This window comes from Lutra lutra, chromosome 2 (genome assembly GCF_902655055.1).
Source record: "Lutra lutra chromosome 2, mLutLut1.2, whole genome shotgun sequence".
Classification (NCBI taxonomy): domain Eukaryota; kingdom Metazoa; phylum Chordata; class Mammalia; order Carnivora; family Mustelidae; genus Lutra; species Lutra lutra.
This window is the reverse complement of record NC_062279.1, coordinates 50,468,602-50,487,116: the sequence shown is the minus strand read 5'-3', so window position 1 is coordinate 50,487,116 and position 18,515 is coordinate 50,468,602. Positions and strand designations below refer to the sequence as shown.

The following is an 18,515-nucleotide window of genomic DNA, read 5'->3' as shown; positions in this document are numbered from 1 at the left end:
TGGTTATTTATTAATAATTGGGGCAGTCTCCAGTTTATAACACAATTGTATGCTTTTTAAATAATACAAAATGAAAATCCTTGAAAACCCTTACTCGTACTTTTTCATATGAAGAATATCACCTCAAAAGCCTGTTAGGCTAGGCCAAAAAGGGATAATATAATTTTTCAAAGACGTAAAACAAAGTAAACTAGCCATTAGCCTTTTCATAGATAATTCAAGAAGGAAAGGAAGGCATGTTTCTCATGGAACTTTCAACTTGTGCCAGACACCACATTTATATGTGACAGGCATGATCATTCATGCCTGTCATGGCATGTCAAGGGGAAAAGCCATTTGTTGATTTAACTAGTAGGTATGAGGTCTCATGGCAGATGCAGAAACAAAATAATAAAAATAAAAGAGACTGCACATCAACCCTCAAGAAGGACACAGTTGTCACAACACCAACATCTCCTTTGAGGCAAGTAATATTATGTCCTCACAAAAAATTGGGGCGCCTGGGTGGCTCAGTGGGTTAAGCCGCTGCCTTCGGCTCAGGTCATGATCCCAGGTCCTGGGTTCGAGCCCCACATTGGGCTTTCTGCTCATCAGGGAGCCTGCTTCCTCCTCTCTCTCTGCCTGCCTCTCTGCTTACTTGTGATTTCTCTCTGTCAAATAAATAAATAAAATCTTAAAAAAAAAAAAATAAATGACATCCCTGAGGCCACATTTAATAAAAGGAAAGGCCATGATGGGAACCCACATCTCTTGGTGTCAACAAACCTGTTTTGCAAGTCATCTTCCTGTACCCTAGAGAAACGTGCTAACAGATGAATCTGCACTGGTTTATCTATTAGGACTCTTCTGAGAGAAAACAAGACAACTTCTAACTTGATTCTTAGGTAACAGGAAGTAATGAAAGTTTTGTTCAAGTATGCAGTGTGGGCCTGTGAAAAATAACTAAGATTAATTAGCAGTGAAGATTTCTGAAGAAAGTATGTAAGATTTATTTTGACTTAAAAGTACAGCCATTTTCTTTGTTTTGAGAATGATGTTGGGGATAGTCAGTTTTACTTTGAAAGAAGGAAATCACAAGACATGCAGAAGACTCTTTCAGTACTTCTGGAGAAGAACAGAGGGTAAGAGATAGTTTTCTCAAGGGAAGTGATAAAAGAAAGGATATACAAAGCCTCCAATCCAGGGCTCCTGGGTGGATCAGTGGGTTAAAGCCTCTGCCTTCGGCTCAGGTCATGATCCCAGAGTCCTGGGATCCAGCCCCACATTGGGCTCTGCTCAGCGGGGAGCCTGCTTCCTCCTCTCTCTCTCTCTGTCTGCCTCTTGGCCTGCTTGTGATCTCTGTCTGTCAAATAAATAAATAAATAAATAAATAAATAAATAAATCTTAAAACAAAAACAAAAACAAAGCCTCCAATCTTCCTAAGTATCACAAAATGAAGAGCTTCTGTAGGAAAACTGAAAAGCTAAACCTCAAGGGAACCCCCTTTCTTATAACCAAAATGTGAAGCCTTTATAGGAACATTAAAGTTGCAAGAATTTAGGGGAGAAATACAGCATAAAATTCATTTGGAAAAGTTCTCTCTTCTACAATCTTTTACCTTTCTCCTATAATATAAAGTCAGTATCTGTCCTCAGTTTCTTCCAAGTCTCTCCTCAATGATTTCAGGGAAAGCCTTTTTCCTACGAGTCAGAACCATCTCTTTGAACTACTTTTCTCTTTCATGTTCACCCTACATACTGCATTTAGATTTGTCTTCTAAATCTTTTACATACATCAAATGATACTCTTGGGTCTTACAACTATTTTCACTTCAATTGGTAACTTTTCTTTAGCTAGATATAGACCAGTACTACATTTAAAACCAATGGCACGCTTAAGGTTATTATTTATAAACAAGGTGGAATGGAAAAAACAAAGAGGAGGGTAGCACATTTTTTCTTACTAATATTAAACAACAGTTGAAGAAAACATAGAGAAAAAATTAAAAGGATGCATATGCATATTATAGTCTTAAATGCCTTCCAGGGCCTGTGGTTCAATTAGGGGGATTTTCTTTTCTATCTTAGTATTTCCAAAACCATTGTTTCCTTTTCCTCTGCCTCCACATATGCTCAGATATTCAAATCCTTGAAAAGTTTAAAAGTAACTGGTAATCATTTCAAGCTATTTTCTCCATTTCTGATCCTTCACTGCTCAAACTTTCAGAATGATAGTTACCATATAAACCTGTAAGTCCTTTATTTTTAATTCTTTATACATCTTTTATCTTAAAATTTGTTTATTTTTCATTTTATCATTGTAATACATAGTTCAAAAAGTCAGTCAATAGTTCTATATAGCCTAAAATTTAAAAATTAATTGAAAATTAATTTTAAAATTTTAAGATTGATAATTTAAGAATTATCAATACCTTACCTACTATTTCCACCTGCAAAGTCTAGTCTCATAGTCAATCACTGTGCATCTCTGGACATTTCTCCTATTATTCACTTCTTAATGCTAAATAATAAATGCCATTTGGTTTTCTAATATTATACAGTATCCAATGTCTTCCAAATATAAAAGGGAAATTCCACTCTTTCATATCATTGTCCCCTTTTCCCAAAACACATGACCCCTCTGTTCTCCTCCTCATGTTAGTTTAAAATATATAGTTAAATAAAATTTCAGAATTTGCATCATTTTACTAGTAAATGTTATTCAATTAACAACTTACATTGTACAATATCATTACATTTTCCTTCTTGCCCATCATCTTTTTTTCTGAAGTTACTAACTGTTTCATTTTTTAATTTAGTTTAGTTTTGTTTTGTTTTGTTTAAATACCAGTCAATAGTTATGGGACTTACCTAATATGGTAGGGCACAAAAGGTAATTGATCCATTGCTTCCTCTCTCCCCCGGCCCCACAGTAATCTTGAGGAGCCTTTTATCTTCTTACCCGAGTTGTATGACTTGCCTTTCTCTCATCTTGGCCATTCTCTTCACTGTTAACAGTGGGGATTTCTTTATTTCTCTCTCCATCATGTCTCCTTTTCCTAGATCCTATGCCTATCTTATTTCTTCTTTCTTCCACTCTTCCCTTACTGTGCCTCCCTCTCTTCCTTCCTTTCTATTACTCTATCTCATTTTTGGATCACATTCTATGGTAACTTCCCTATATACTAAGGGTAATTTTTGAGTTGTTCCACTTTTGAAAAACTATGTTCCTACCCAAAACCTAACTGAAATTTTTGGTTGGTTTATGATACCAGATTGACAATAATTTTCCTAGAAATCTAATGGAATTCTCTTCTTTTCTTCTCCATTTTAATATTTTTGTTGTGGACCTAATGACATTTTGTTTTCTGAATACTTTCTTCATGAACCTGAATTCTCAAAACAGACTTTATCCTCCTCTCGTTTATTTTGGGTTCTTTTAATCAGTGATTCTGCTGAAGTACAAATTTAATTATGTCACTCTTCAGTTGTCAGACTCACTTGTTCTTAGAATAAAGTATAGCCTCATTGGCATTTTTGACACCATTATTTATATTCTGCCTCACGAGCTTCCTCTCCTTCCACTCAAATCTTGCACTTCATGTTCTGAAGTAATATATATCTTATTTCAGCTAGCTGAGTATATGTTTTCTTTCACATTTTGGTTTTTGTATGTGTAATACCTCATACTGGTACACTTTCTTATCTTTAACTTCTATTCATCCTCAGGTTCTTATCAATACTTGGTACCTCAACCTTGTGAGAGCTTACCACATATATCTTTAAACCAGAAACTAACACACTGCACTGTATTTTTCTATCTATGTCTCTGTTTCTTTCCATAAGTTGACAATTTCTTTAGATAACGACTGTGACTCATTTATATGGAAAATATTTTTTTTCTTCTTTTCCTTTTTTTTTTGAAAATATTTTCTTTTAATTAAATGGATTGTACAAATCATACTTTTTTCCCAAGCCCCACCTGGCATGCTATCATTTCCTTAAATTTTTATCATTTTCTTATTAAACACATACTCACAACTTACAACTCCTTGAACTGCACACACATGAATCACATTTTGTCTTGTACTAAACTTACTTTGGAGTACACATAATTAACTAGTTATCAGACATGATTTTTTTGTTTGTTTAGCATAAAATTTTGTACCTACTAGTCACACAATGAGTTAATCTTTAAGAAGTAAAAGGAAGCAGGGTGCCTGGGTGGCTCAGTAGGTTAGGTCTCTGCCTTTGGCTCAGGTTGTGATCTGGGGATCCTGGGATCGAGCCCTGCATCGGGCTCTCTGCCCAGCAGGAAGCCTGCTTCCCCTCCTCTCTCTGCCTGCCTCTCTGCCTCCTTGCAATCTCTGTCTGTCAAATAAATAAATAAAATCTTTAAAAAAAGAAGAAGTAAAAGGAAGGGATAAATAAGATAGTTTCCCTTTTTTTGCCACCAAATTTCACCATTCATTTGGGGTATGTGGTGGAGATCAACATCAAAAGCTTTAGCACAACTAGCAGTGGAACTGCAGTTGTCTACACATATATAGGACATTAATAAGTCAGGTGTGTGAAATTCAAAGAAAGCCAATATTACCAAACATGTCTGTCAAATATATTTCACTTAAAATTTTCTTTCTCCAAATAGTTTCTTATCAAATAATAAAAATTATTAAAGATGTTTATTATCCATCATGGAAAAACAGATGCCATAAAAAACAAGAACAGAGGAATAGAATATTTTTTGTTAAATAAGACATCTAGCAAAGAACATTCCATCTGTGATCTAATTGTCAGAAGATTATGAGATATAAGACTTATAGAGCACTCTGCCAAAGTATTTCTTAATCACTGGGAACAAGAAGAAAAGAACAAATTCTCCCAATTTTAAAAAGCACTAGTTATTTCTTAACTATGAATTAAGGAAAGAAAGAAAGAATAATAGATGAATTAAAATTTGATTCAGATTTTATGTTCTAAGACTGAAATTCTCTAGTTGAAAAATGTTAGGATTCTCTTTAAACTTACAATGTTTACAAAAAAAAAAGCTCTTTATCAACATGCAGATAATATATCTCTATGAATTCTCCCAGGCATGTCACACCTAAAACAATCAGTGGAAACTTATAAACTTCAATATAAGTTAATTATCCTTGAAAGTAGACTAGCATGTGAGCTGAAAATAATAAGCTTCTTGGAAAAATAAATTTGCTTTCACTGATAGGGGGCTGAAAACATCAGAAGACCCTTAAGAAGCTTCATATTGTGATGCTGGAGGCAATGAAGTGCAGAGGTTACAATTGTAGGCACTAGATCCCCACTAAGAGGGTTCTTAACTGAGATTCATAGACATCAGGGTTAGTCATTAACCTCCCTGATTTCACATTCTCTATAGCCTATAAAATAAGGATAAGGATATAGCACGACCACACAGGACTTTCAGCAGGGTTAGATGGGTAGGAGGCACAGTTCAGATGGTCACTGCTGCCATTAGTACATGGCCATGCTTGCAAATAGAGGCCATCAGGTGGACTGTGGACCTCAGCAGGGTGGTTTAGGCCTAATGTTTAGGCTGTTCACTCAGACAGAAATAATTATTTCAGAGGGAAACATGATCATGATGCATCCCATTGTATGCTTGCTTCTTGTTTTAAAAACAAAATAATAAACTTTAATACAACACATGTAGGGTCTCTGACAAATGCCTAATGAATTTATCAGTGTACCTTTTTTTTTTTTAAAGATTTTATTTATTTATTTGACAGAGAGAGAGATCACAAGTAGACAGAAAGGCAGGCAGGCAGAGAGAGAGAGAGGGAAGCAGGCTCCCCGCTGAGCACAGAGCCCGATGCGGGACTCGATCCCAGGACCCTGAGATCATGACCTGAGCCGAAGGCAGTGGCTTAACCCACTGAGCCACCCAGGCGCCCCATCAGTGTACCTTTTCAGATTAAGAACTACTAAGACAAGGCTCTCTCCTCATCCCAGAACCAACAGAATGGGATAAGTATTATTATCTTAATACTAGTGAGTCTGTCACAGGGAAATGTGCTACCTGCATGCTCTGTTGGTAGGTTAAAACAAACAAATAAACAAACAAATAAACAAAAAAACTCATCTTTCTCCCTGAAAACATATTATAGTGATTAGGTCTCCAGATGAATATATAAAAACATGTTTAATCCATAATTGAAATGTCATATATCAGCAATAATATTTTTTTTATTTTATGGTTTATTTTTAAGCACCTTATATTTTATATACAATATTAACTGACCAGTAAGTCATTATTTAATATTTTATATGAAAATTTGCCATCAGGGCGATTCAAATTAAAACCACATTGAGATACCACCTTACACCAGTTAGAATGGCCAAAATTAGCAAGACAGGAACCAACATGTGTTGGAGAGGATGTGGAGAAAGGGGAACCCCTCTTACACTGTTGGTGGGAATGCAAGTTGGTGCAGCCACTTTGGAGAGCCACTTGTGGAGATTCCTCAAGAAATTAAAAATAGAGCTTCCCTATGACCCTACAATTGCACTACTGGTATTTACCCCAAAGGTACAGATGTAGTGAAAAGAAGGGCCATCTGTACCCCAATGTTTATAGCAGCAATGACCATGGTCGCCAAACTGTGGAAAGAACCAAGATGCCCTTCAACGGACAAATGGATAAGGAAGATGTGGTCCATATACACTATGGAGTATTATGCCTCCATCAGAAAGGATGAATACCCAACTTTTGTAGCAACATTGACGGGACTGGAAGAGATGATGCTGAGTGAAATAAGTCAAGCAGAGAGAGTCAATTATCATATGGTTTCACTTATTTGTGGAGCATAACAAATAGCATGGAGGACAAGGGTAGTTAGAGAGGAGAAGGGAGTTGACGGAAATTGGAAGGGGAGGTGAACCATGAGAGACTATGGACTCTGAAAAACAACCCGAGGGTCTTGAAGGGGTGGGGGGTGGGAGGTTGGGGGAACCAGGTGGTGGGTATTGGAGAGGGCATGGATTGCATGGAGCACTGGATGTGATGCAAAAACAATGAATACAGTTACGCTGAAAATAAATTAAAAAAATTTAAAAAAAGAAAATTTATCTGCCAAAATTCTAATAAAATAAAAATGAATTATTATTTCAATTTAAAGGATAAAATCTATATACTATAATTTCATTCAATTTTTTTTAAAGATTTTATTTTTATTTATTTGACAGAGAGAGATCACAAGTAGGCAGAGAGGCAGGCAGAGAGAGAGAGAGGAGGAAGCAGGCTCCCTGCAGAGCAGAGAGCCCGATGCGGGGCTCGATCCCAGGACCCTGGGATCATGACCTGAGCCGAAGGCAGAGGCTTTAACCTACTGAGCCACCCAGGCACCCCTCATTCAATTTCTTATTTATCTTTTTCTCATAAAAGTTATTTAAGAGGCTTAAAGATACATAGAATACAGCAAGAGAACTAACAAGGAGACAGAAGTTTTTATTTCAAATTTTTATTTTGTATATATATTTCCCTCATCCTGATACACTCTTTGCCCTACTCATACCTTTAACTTCTATTCAACCCTGCAGGTTCTAGGTGAGGTTTAGTAACTTGCCTTGTACCAAGCACCACATACATGTCTAAACTAGAAACCAGCTCTCTTGATGGAAGCTCTACCCCCTCTTCAGTTAAAAAAAAAAAAAAAAAAAAAGAAAGAAAAAGCTTAAAAACTTAAACTCCCAACATAATGAAAAACTAAAATTCTAATAAAAATACCCTTTCAGAATTTGTAAGGAGTATCCAGTAATTATAATTATCAATAGACTGGGGCCAAATTGAAAACAGAGAAATGTATCAATATCATCCTTATAGTGTGCCTGATTTTTTTCAATATTTTATTTCCTTATTTGCCAGAGAGAGAAAATAGAGAGGGAGCAGCAGCCAGAGAAAGAAGCAGGCTCCCTGCTGAGCAAGGAGCCTGATGCAGGACTCAATCCCAGGACCCTGCGATCATGACCTAACCCACTGAGCCCCCCAGGCATCCTGGAGTGCCCGATTTTTAGGTCATATGTTTGGTCTGCTTCAAATAGAAAAGTAACAGCCAGGTCTCTTTCAGGATGACGCCACTGTTTAAGGCAGATTGACTCACCCTGGTTCGACCCTCATTTTCATCATGATAACACATTGAGTTACACATTATAAAGTCATACACTTTCTAATGAACACAATTCTTTTTGGCAGAAACAAGAAGAAATCTTCAGGCAAAGCTTGCTCAGAGTTTTTTTGTTTGTTTGTTTCAAGATTTTATTTATTTATTTGACAGACAGAGATCACTAGCAGGCAGAGAGAGAGGAAGGGAAGCAGGGTCCTGGTCAAGCAGAGAGCCCGATGCGGGATTCGATTCCAGGATCCTGGGATCATGACCTGAACCGAAGGCAGAGGCTTTAACCCACTGAGCCACCCAGGAGCCCTGAGTTTTAATTCTGAAGACACTCCTTTAGTTAAAAGTAATGGAGAACCAAGCAGTCAGAGAAGCAGCCTGATTCCTTCCTCTCCTGAAATAAAGGCAACACTGTATTGCATAAGACAAAAGCCTCCTGGACTTTGGGGTTTACTGCAGTATTTTAGCCACCATTGTAGCTATAAGTCTCAGAAAAAGACTCAGTTGTCACCCAATGTTGTTCAAAAAAGCTACTAGAACTAACAAGCGATCCTACTGTGGGTGCCAACATCAAGACCAATATATTAATCAACTTGATTCCTATATACTGGCAGCAAACAATCTTAAATTTAAAAACGCAATTTATAGCAACATCAAAACTATGATATGCTTTGCAATAAGTTAACACAGTATTTTCAAGACCTGCGCAATGAAAACAGCAAATCATTGCGAAGAATTAAAAACCTAAAAAAAGAAAAAAATGATAGTTACCTTTTACACATTGAAAAACAGTATTTTAAAGATTTTTACTCTTTAAATTTCTCTATAGTTTCAATGTAATCCCAATCATATGTCTACCCAAATATTCCATGCAGAGTGACAAGCTGATTCTACAATTTACATGGAAATCCAAAGGACTGAGATTAGTTAGTAAAATGTTCAAAATAAAGAGCAAATATGAAGTACTTACCCTGATTTCAAGACTTTAAAAAGTTATGATAATTAGAATAATGTGGTATGGATATGGACAGACATTTATATCAAAGGAGTAGAACAGGGTCCAGAAATATATATATATACACAGCCCTGTGGTCAACAAATTTTTGACAGAATCAAGGTAATTTAATACAGAAACATTCTTTTCAATAAATAGTTTTAGAATATCTGAATGTTTGGTTTAGGGTGGCCTGCAGTTTTTCTCACGGTTCAGATGGGGTTATGCATATGGACACCAACGCCACAGAAGTGGAGTTGTGCCCTCCTCAGTGCATCCTATTAGGGAGTACACAGTGTCAACACATCTGACCACCTTAATCAATCGGTGTGACTAGGGTCTGCCTGAGTCTCTTCATGAAAAGTTGTATAGGTTTGCCTTTAATAAATACCTTTTGGGGATATATTTCAAGGCTATGCAAATATCTCATTTCTCATCACACTTCTCCCAATTAATTTTAAAATCCATCCATCAATCTTGCCTATAGCATGTATTACTGAAGTGTTCTCCTTGGTGATTTTCTTATTAACCTCATTACTTCTACATTTAATAATTAGAATTTTACTTTAGGGAAGAGAGACTCTTTCTTCCCCATTTTAAAATTCATGTCAGCATAATTAAATGATATTTATCTTATTTTATAAGTTATAATCTAATATTATAATTATTTATTTTTTTCTCATATTATTCCAGCTTTGGTAATTAGAAACTCTTTCAGGTTGGCTCCTGTGTCCTTTCAAAATGTCTCCATCATTTCTGAGTACTTTTTTACTTGCTGACCCCATAAGATGTCCGAGGCTTATCTTGGACTTTCCCTGCCCCAGAACTGAAATTAAGCATCTCTTCAAAGAATCATAGCACTTAACTGGATAATGACATTTATAAATACAACCTGGGTCTTAGATTTATTATTGCCCTTCAGGTGTCACTGCATTTAGTCTCAACAGGTAAAGCTAAATATCTATGTATCCTAACACACATTTATACATCTATTTCATCCCTTTAACTAATATTTATATATTAAAAAACAGACAAACTTGCATTCCAGGCATTCATACCAGTACCCCCAATACCAATCTAACTCCACAGGGTTTATTCTAATTTTCCATCTTTCTACTTGTTTCCTGGCAGTGAGAAAACTGGCTCTCATTATCCACAATACATTTTCTTAATAATTTCTAATTTTCCTAGTATATGCATAAATTGGTTTCAGATATGCTCATATCTCTGTGAAAATCAAATTTACTAACTATAATTCATACTGTCTTTGGTTCATTTTTCTTTGACTTTACAATATACAGTTAAAATATTTTCCAACATTAGTTAAGTTAGTTCCTTCCTCCCCCAACCCAAGGGTATAATTACGTTACTCATTTATAAGACAGATTTATGTGTTACTGACTTCATTCCATTTGGGCTTCCTCCATAAACTTGTTGATTTTCATTATTTATTTTGGGATATATAACACAATTCCATGATTGTAACAACCATAGGCATAAAAAAGAAATGCTAAGAAGTGTCTTCCACTTCTCATGCCTGTTATTTCATTCTTATTTCTCCACTATTTCCATCTCATTCCACCCACTCTCTGTAGGCTTAATGAATCTTTTAAGCTTCTGGTATTTTTTTTTTCTCATATTCTTCTGTACAGTATCTCTCAGTACTGATTTGTACTTTTCAGTATACATATCTTGTGTGTGTGTGTGTGTTTAAGATTTTATTTATTCATTTGACAGACCGATCAAAAGAACACAGTAGGAAGAGCAGCAGAGGGAGAGGAAAAAGCAGGTTTCCTGCTGGGCAGGAAGCCCCATGCTGGGCTCCATCCCATTCAGTCCTAGGGTCCTGGAATCATGACCTGAGCTAAAGGCAGATGCTTAACCAACTGAGCCACCCAGGCACCCCCAGATCTTGTGTTTCCATTATGTCAAATTTTATTTCTAAATATTTTATACCATGTAAATAAAACATTCAAAAATGTGTCCTTGGATTTTTTTTTTGTTTATAATAAATACAATTGATATTTTATATATCAACCTATTATCTTTTATAAATATATATGACCTTGCTAAAGTCACCCAAAATTCTAATAGCTATTTTATAGATGTCTTAGGAGTGACTACTTTCATAATTATATCGCCTGTAGGTAAAGTTGTTTTTTTTTCCTCATTTCCAATCTGTCTTTTCCTTTTTTGTCTTATTGTACTACCTCAGATTTCTAAGTAAATCGCTGCATAGAATCATTCAGGTATATACCTTTGTTTTATAAAATCTCTAGATTGTGTTTTATTTTTTAATATTATTGGTTTTAGTAAGCAATTATCTTGCCTGGATTTCAAATGTGAAATTTTGTTACCCATAACGTACAACTACAGATATTACTATTCTGTTTTTTTATTTGTTTAAGTCTCGTAATCCCAGGTATCTCCCCTGTGTCTATATAGCTTAGCAGACAGTATTTTGGACAGTATTTATGCTAAAACATTTATGTCAATAAAGCTTCCCCCATCTGCTCTCTGAGTTGATTGTGGTTGAGGGTCACATTCAATAGTTCAACACGTTTGCAAATTTCCTCAGGCTTCCAATTTTCTCTATATTATCTGGTGTCTCCAGCATATATCCAGTTATTAGTCAGCCAGAAATGCATAGAGAAATTATTAACTCACTTTCTATAGCCCTCTCACTTCCAAAATAATGTTTTAGCTGCCCCATCAGATGCAGTGAAATGAGTCTATCCCCTCCACTTAGAAAGAGGTCAGGTTTCTATAACCTGAGCTGGAAATAAGGGTAAGGTAGCAAGATGGGAAAGTATCAAGACAAGAAAGCCACAAACTGCTCACTGGCAGTTTTCAGGTGTAAGTGCTTCTCAACTTCTTATCATGTTTGGTTGATTTCTAATGCACTGATTTTTTAAAAATAATTTTGTACAGTTTTATGCTTGTTTTGAGGGACTTGCCCCATTTCCACTATTTTAAATTGAGTAATTTTTGATCATTAATAGATATCATTAAGAGAATAAAAGAAGATATGTGCAACATATCCCAGACAAGGACTTATTCAAATGTAGTTCTGCCTAGTATGGTGGGACCACAAGAAAGAGAACAGTTGTGATTTTACAGCCCCATTGAGGGTCTCTCTGAAGGATAATGGAGAAGAGAAATTCTTTCTGTGTGCAGAAATTTGACAAATCTACAGGTATTAAGGTTAAGTATGCCTTTAAGACAAAATGGTTAGAAGTACAGATTTATACTGATTCATTAGAAAATAACTATATTTAGTCAGGGTTCTTTAAAAAAACAGAACCGATAGGACAGATGTGTGTGTGCATGTGTGTATGTATACACATATATATGGAGAGAGAGAAAAAAAGATTTATTTTAAGGAATTGGTTCACTTGATTACGGAGGTTGACAATTCAGGGAGAGTGGATAGGCTGGAGACGCAGGAAGTCAATTTTGCAGAAATCCTCCTCTTTTGGGGGAAGGGCAGTCTTTGTTCTATTAAGGCCTTCAACTCATTGGATGAAGCCCACCTACATTACAAAAGGAATCTACTTTCCTCAAAATCCTTTTTAATCTGTTTAAATGTTAATCTTACTCCCAAAAACTCCCTTTCAGAAACATCTACAATAATGTTTTTCCAAAAATAAATTAAAAAATAATAAAAAAATTAAAATAAAAAAAATAATGTTTTTCCAAATATCTGGGCACTATGGCCTAGCCAAACTGGCACATAAAAGTAACCATCAGAGTAAGAGACCTGTAAATGACATATTTGAAAATTTGGTAACAAGTAGAGCTGAGAAAGAGATATTTTCATAGATTTTTAAAATATGAGTACCAAGGTATTTATAGCCATATGAAACCTCTCAAACTGGCATCCTGAAGAGGTAGCTCTTTCTAATCATGTAGACATCATGAGCCCCCAAGATGGCAGTGTAGGCAAACAGCAGTCAACACTGGCAAATTTATTAAATTGAAGTTCTTCATAACAAAAGGAGAAGCTTATCCTCAGTGTAATAAACAATTTCTATAGTTTTAGGGGGGTTCCAGATAGCTCTTGAGAACAACCTGCTTTAATGCTTCTGGCTGGTATCATTGGTGGCGGGCCCATGAGCACTTGCAAAAGTTGTATAAAACTCTCCTTTCTTGTACTAAAGTTCTTATACGTATAATAAATACCTCTGCCTGTGATTTTTTTTTCTCCCATGTGTCTTTTTCCTATACTTTTCTTAAACTTACTGCATTGGCGGCATCTCTGCCAAATAAGGAGATGTGAAAGTAGGATAACATATCTAGTCCTCTCCATAAGCCCATCAGTATCTACGGCACTCTAAAGATTTTTGGCCAAAATCTTGAATGCTTTCTAAATATACTCTCTAATAATTTTCTTGAAAATTTTAGGCTTTTCTCTTGGTTAGAGAGGATTTAGGGGAAAAAAATTTTTTTAAAGCTTTAGTGGGACTATCTTTATTGTACCACTTCTTTTGCAATCTTTGTCATTCTCATCAGACACAAATATTTATTTCCAAATAGCTAGATAGTGGTTTTCAACTAGAGGTAATTGTGTCTTCCAGAGGAACAGTTAGCCATATCTACAGATAGTGTAAGGGAAAGAGGACTGTGCTAGTGGCTTATAGTGATAAGAGTGGTAATAGTGGTAAGATAAAAGTGACTGTGCTAGTGGCTTATAGTGGGTGGAGGATAGATATGCTGCTAAGCAGCATAGTATAAAAGGACAGCCCCCACAACAAAGATTTATCCCTTCCAAAATGTCAACATACTCAAGTTGAGATATCATGACCTAGAGTCTTCCAAAGGTGATACAATTCTTCTTCACTTAGGGATAATTAAACCAAGTCTATGTGAAGTTAACTCATGACCTACAGTTACACAACTACTAAGTAAAATCATCAGATTTTTGTTCTTTTCACTACATGGATTATTTCTAAACCTACTATTAAGGATGGTTGTTTTTACCAGCTGCTAAGTGAGAAAATTTTAGAAATGCCAGACTTCACACTGTATTTCAAGTGCAAAGGATAAGAGACAACTTGTGCAGCAACCTTTGAAAAGTACATGTAGTCTTGCCCATAGAAAATGCTTTCTTACCAGTGATATAGATTAATTTTCATTTTCAGACTCTTTTTTCTGAATGAAATTACCTGGTATTCAGTGCGGAAATGTTCTGCATAGGTAAATAAATGTATTTTACAACACAACTTTATCTTTGGAAACTAAATGTTTATAACACCTATGTGTCCTACAAATTAATGATAGTCACTTTATGATAATCAGCTAAATAGTAACAGATCTATACGTTTTCTAGCCACTTCATCTATCTTCCTGTAATGCATTGAATTGTGTCTCCCTAAACTTCATATGAAGAAGTCCTTAACCCCTAGTACCTCAGAATGTGACTGTATTTGGAGATAGGCCATTAAAAAATAATTAAATTATAATGAGGTCATGATTGTGAGCCCTAATCCAATATGCCTGGTGTCATTGGAAGAGGAGATTAGGACACAGAGACACAGAGGAAAGGCGCTGGAAAACACAGAGAGAAGACAGCCATTTATAAAAAGGGGAAAGGAAGAAGAAACCAATCCCGCTGATGCCTTGGTCTAGGAGTTCTAGCCTCCAGAACTGTGAAAAATATATTTCTGTTGCTTCAATCACCTGTTCTGTGATGTTTATTACAGCAAAACTAATCCACTCCCCAACAACATATAACAGATCCATGTATACAATGCAGATCCAATACATGAGTATTGACATATTCCAAAATACTCCTACATACTTTTCTTCAATGTCATAATCATTGCTTCCCCATCACAAAACCCCAACATGTGGCTTGTTGCCAGCTAACATCTGTAAGAAGTGAGTGGAAAATGGCCAAGTCAGTAACCACCATTTGGCTTGATACAGCAGATTTTTCAGAAATATTTCTGTGCTAGTTGATCCATAGGTCAAAGACAAATAGATGTTTAAATGGAGGTGGAGAGAATAATTTTTCCTAAGAATTAGCAATAATCAGTATAAAAACTCAAAGAAAAATGACTCTGTGGACCAAGACAGGCTCTAGAATTAATACTCCATCCCCCAATGGCAAATGATTGCTAATATTTGTCATTCTACCAAAAATATCTTTTCTTTATTAGTATTTCTGTCTTTTAAGACTTATTAAAAGAGTGTAATGGATTTTGACCTATTACAGACAAATTATCTTCTGGGAGATTAGAAAGAAAGGGTATTTTCTTGGTTTACAAAAGTGTTTTGAAATGTTAATTCCAATTTTTTTCCAAAATTGAATGTATAAGGCATCATTTTATGCCTAATGCATTCACTATATCTAGTATTTTTTTTTAAAACAAGTGAAAAAGTTTAGACAAAATAACATCTAGTCACATGAAGTGTTTAATGTTTTTTTTGTTTGCTTTTCTTTAGAGAGAGAGAAAGCACCCAAGCTGAGGGCAGAGGGAGAGGGAAAGAGAGTATTTTCAGCAGGCTCCATGCTCAGTGTGAAGCCCAATGCAGGGCTTGATCTCACAACCCTGAGATCATAAGCTGAGCTGAAACCAAGATTCACTCACTTGGGGGCCTGGGTGGCTCAGTTGGATAAGTGTAGTGTTTGACTTGGCTAAGTTCATGATCTCAGGGTCCTCAGATGGAGCCCCAAAATAGGCTCCCTGTTAAGTGGGGAATCTGTTTATCCCTCTCTCTATGTCCCTCCCCCTGTTTAAGCACTCTCTCTCTCTCTCAAATAAATAAAATCTTAAAAAAAAAAAAAAAGTCTCACACTTAACCAACTGTACCACCCAGGCATCCCTAAGATGTTATTTTAACTCAGAATATACCAACAGATAACTCTAGAATGACAATTAAATATTAGGCAAATTAATTTTCTTGATATATTTTAAGTTAGAGTATTTACTTTCTATACAAATAAAATAGCTTCCTCAGTTTGAGTAATATACCAGCTCATGATTGTAAAATGAGGCAAACTGTCGCTAAACCAAAATTAGAAAGCTGACAATGTACTTTAGAATAATATGACAAATAATTACTTAATCTAGGATCCACTAAAACCTGGAATAAGAAAAACACTAATACTAGACAAAAATCATAGTATATCCAAAAACTGGTTAGTTTTATTCAAAGGCTTATTTATGTCCAAATGTCTTTATGCAACCCCCCAAAATTGCCTGTTTTCCAGAAAGTGTTGTTACTTTAACAAGCTTACTTTAAACTCTCATTCAATATATATTCAGCATCTGCCAACAATTTCTCCTCCCTATAGAAGGTTATTCCATGGGACTTGGGTGTTATTAACATTCAACACTCTCCAGCATTCTTTCCAGTTATTTCCTTTTCTTAAGATAACAATATTTAGGCCTCTCCAGTGCAAACACTTGACCTGGTCCAAGTTAGTTTTAAAACTTATCCCTTCCACATAAGAACCATACCCACCTCAATTTTCACAATTTCAGTCATCATTTGCCAGTTGTATTTTTTGCTTTTGTAACTTCTCTATCACCTCTCAAATTTCTTCTCATTTTCTCAACTAATGCCACAAGACGCATAAGGCCAAGTTTTCTCTCACAGGCCAAACACAATCTAACACTAAACTTGACACATTTAAAATAATTTTGAACTCCAATCTTTCATGGTATTAAGAGAGTAAAAGTGGCATAAATTCTCCGTTACAATATTAATTGAAAACTATAAAAATACAACCATGCCAACTGCCAGAATTATAGCATATATAGTATAAATATTTCAGAATTTCACTAACAATCTGACTACATGATACTTGGTACCTAAAAATCATTTAAGGCTTATTACAAATAAAAGAATAAGGCTACCGGTTTCAGCTTATACAGTACTAAGTAAGAATGAGCACAGTTTCCACCTTTAAAAGAAGGAAAAAGCTAGAGATACGCAAATTAATAATTTTAATTTAATCAACCAGGGAACTGAGGTCACAGGGAAAATAATAAGGACTCCAAAATGTACAGCCTGTTTGCATAATAGTATGAGCCCTTTCTCAGAGCCACTCTAGAAACCTAAGCTGGAGGCATTCCTTGCCCAAAACTCCATGATTGGCAAGTACAATAATGTGGTCTTCTACAAGTACATCAACAGCAACATGAGCACCCTCCACCAAGGGCCACAGGCCAACATGTCACTACTGCTTGACCTTACTCCATGCCATCTATCACCAAGAACTGTCACTCAGACTGTCACCAAGAACATCTGCCAGACCCACATGATCTAGAAAGGCTGGAACTGCCTCAGCATGGAGCTAACCCTTCCTGAGGGACTGCCAGCGATTCAAGCACATCTCTTTCCTATTTCAGGAGGAAGGAATCTATCACATTAACCCCTACATGGTCAAAGAGGTGGCTCAGAACCTCATGGTACCAATGTTTGCCACTAGGATCTTTGGCCCCATCTGTAAGCAGGATAACATCACTCTTACCTTCAAGGAACTTTTGGGCACTGAGGGCCACAGGGGGCTATTCTGATGCATTTGTCATCATGTGATGCAAAACGACCTCCTATAGATGCTGTGTCTGGTAGTCATGTAGAAGCCTGCCTCCATCAACTCAGAGGACATCCTCAATAAGAAAGTCAAGGTATCAAAATGTATCTCAGAAGTACCGGAGAACAATGAGCTCCTCGACCAATATGTGCGGAACCCCAAGGGAGAGGATGAGGCCACCAAAGCATACCTGAATGACCCCACAGTGTCCCGTGGGTCCACCTTGCCACCTTCACAGTGTAGAGAACAAAAAGGTAGAATGAGTGCCCTTCGTCTCTCTGTGTGGCAGAGTTCTGAAAGATCGCAAAGCTGAGGTGCAGCTGTTCCCAAGGTAGCCACAAGCTTCTAGCAGCAATGCAAGCCCAAGTTGCTGGTGATATGCGTGCAGCCCAATGAAGCCACTCATACCAAAACGATGGCCAAAAAGTCCAGCATGGTCTTCAATCCCGAGGTGTAGGCACTGGACCTGGCTTATGGTAGCCAGTACAGGCATGGGAAACTCCCAAATGCATGCAAGCCCTCATCCTGGATGACTTCTGTGGGATGCAGATGCACTTATGTTCAGTGACTTGCTCTCGGAGGCCTGCGCCACTGCTGCACAGGATTGCACAGGAGGCCCCAGCCCATCACCTACTTTAGGGCAGCCGACGCCCTGCAAACACAGGCGGATGAGCCCAGAGCCGTGGGCTTCCAGTACCCAGACACCTCCAAGTAAGTTAACTCTCACAGGTTCCCCTGCACCCCTCCTTGGCCCTATCTTGTGCCCTTCCCACCTTCTTACTTCCCAACTCCACTTTGAGAGGACTTCCAGACCCTAGCTAGCCCTCAGCCTCAGGTTGCAGGCCGCTAA

The 18,515-nt window shown here is 36.7% G+C and overlaps 1 pseudogene; it reads left to right on the top strand.

The window, feature by feature from the left end:
- Positions 1 to 311: 311 nt before the first annotated feature.
- Positions 312 to 18,233, top strand: LOC125094050 (glucose-6-phosphate 1-dehydrogenase-like; annotated as a pseudogene).
- The last annotated feature ends 282 nt before the right edge of the window (positions 18,234 to 18,515 follow it).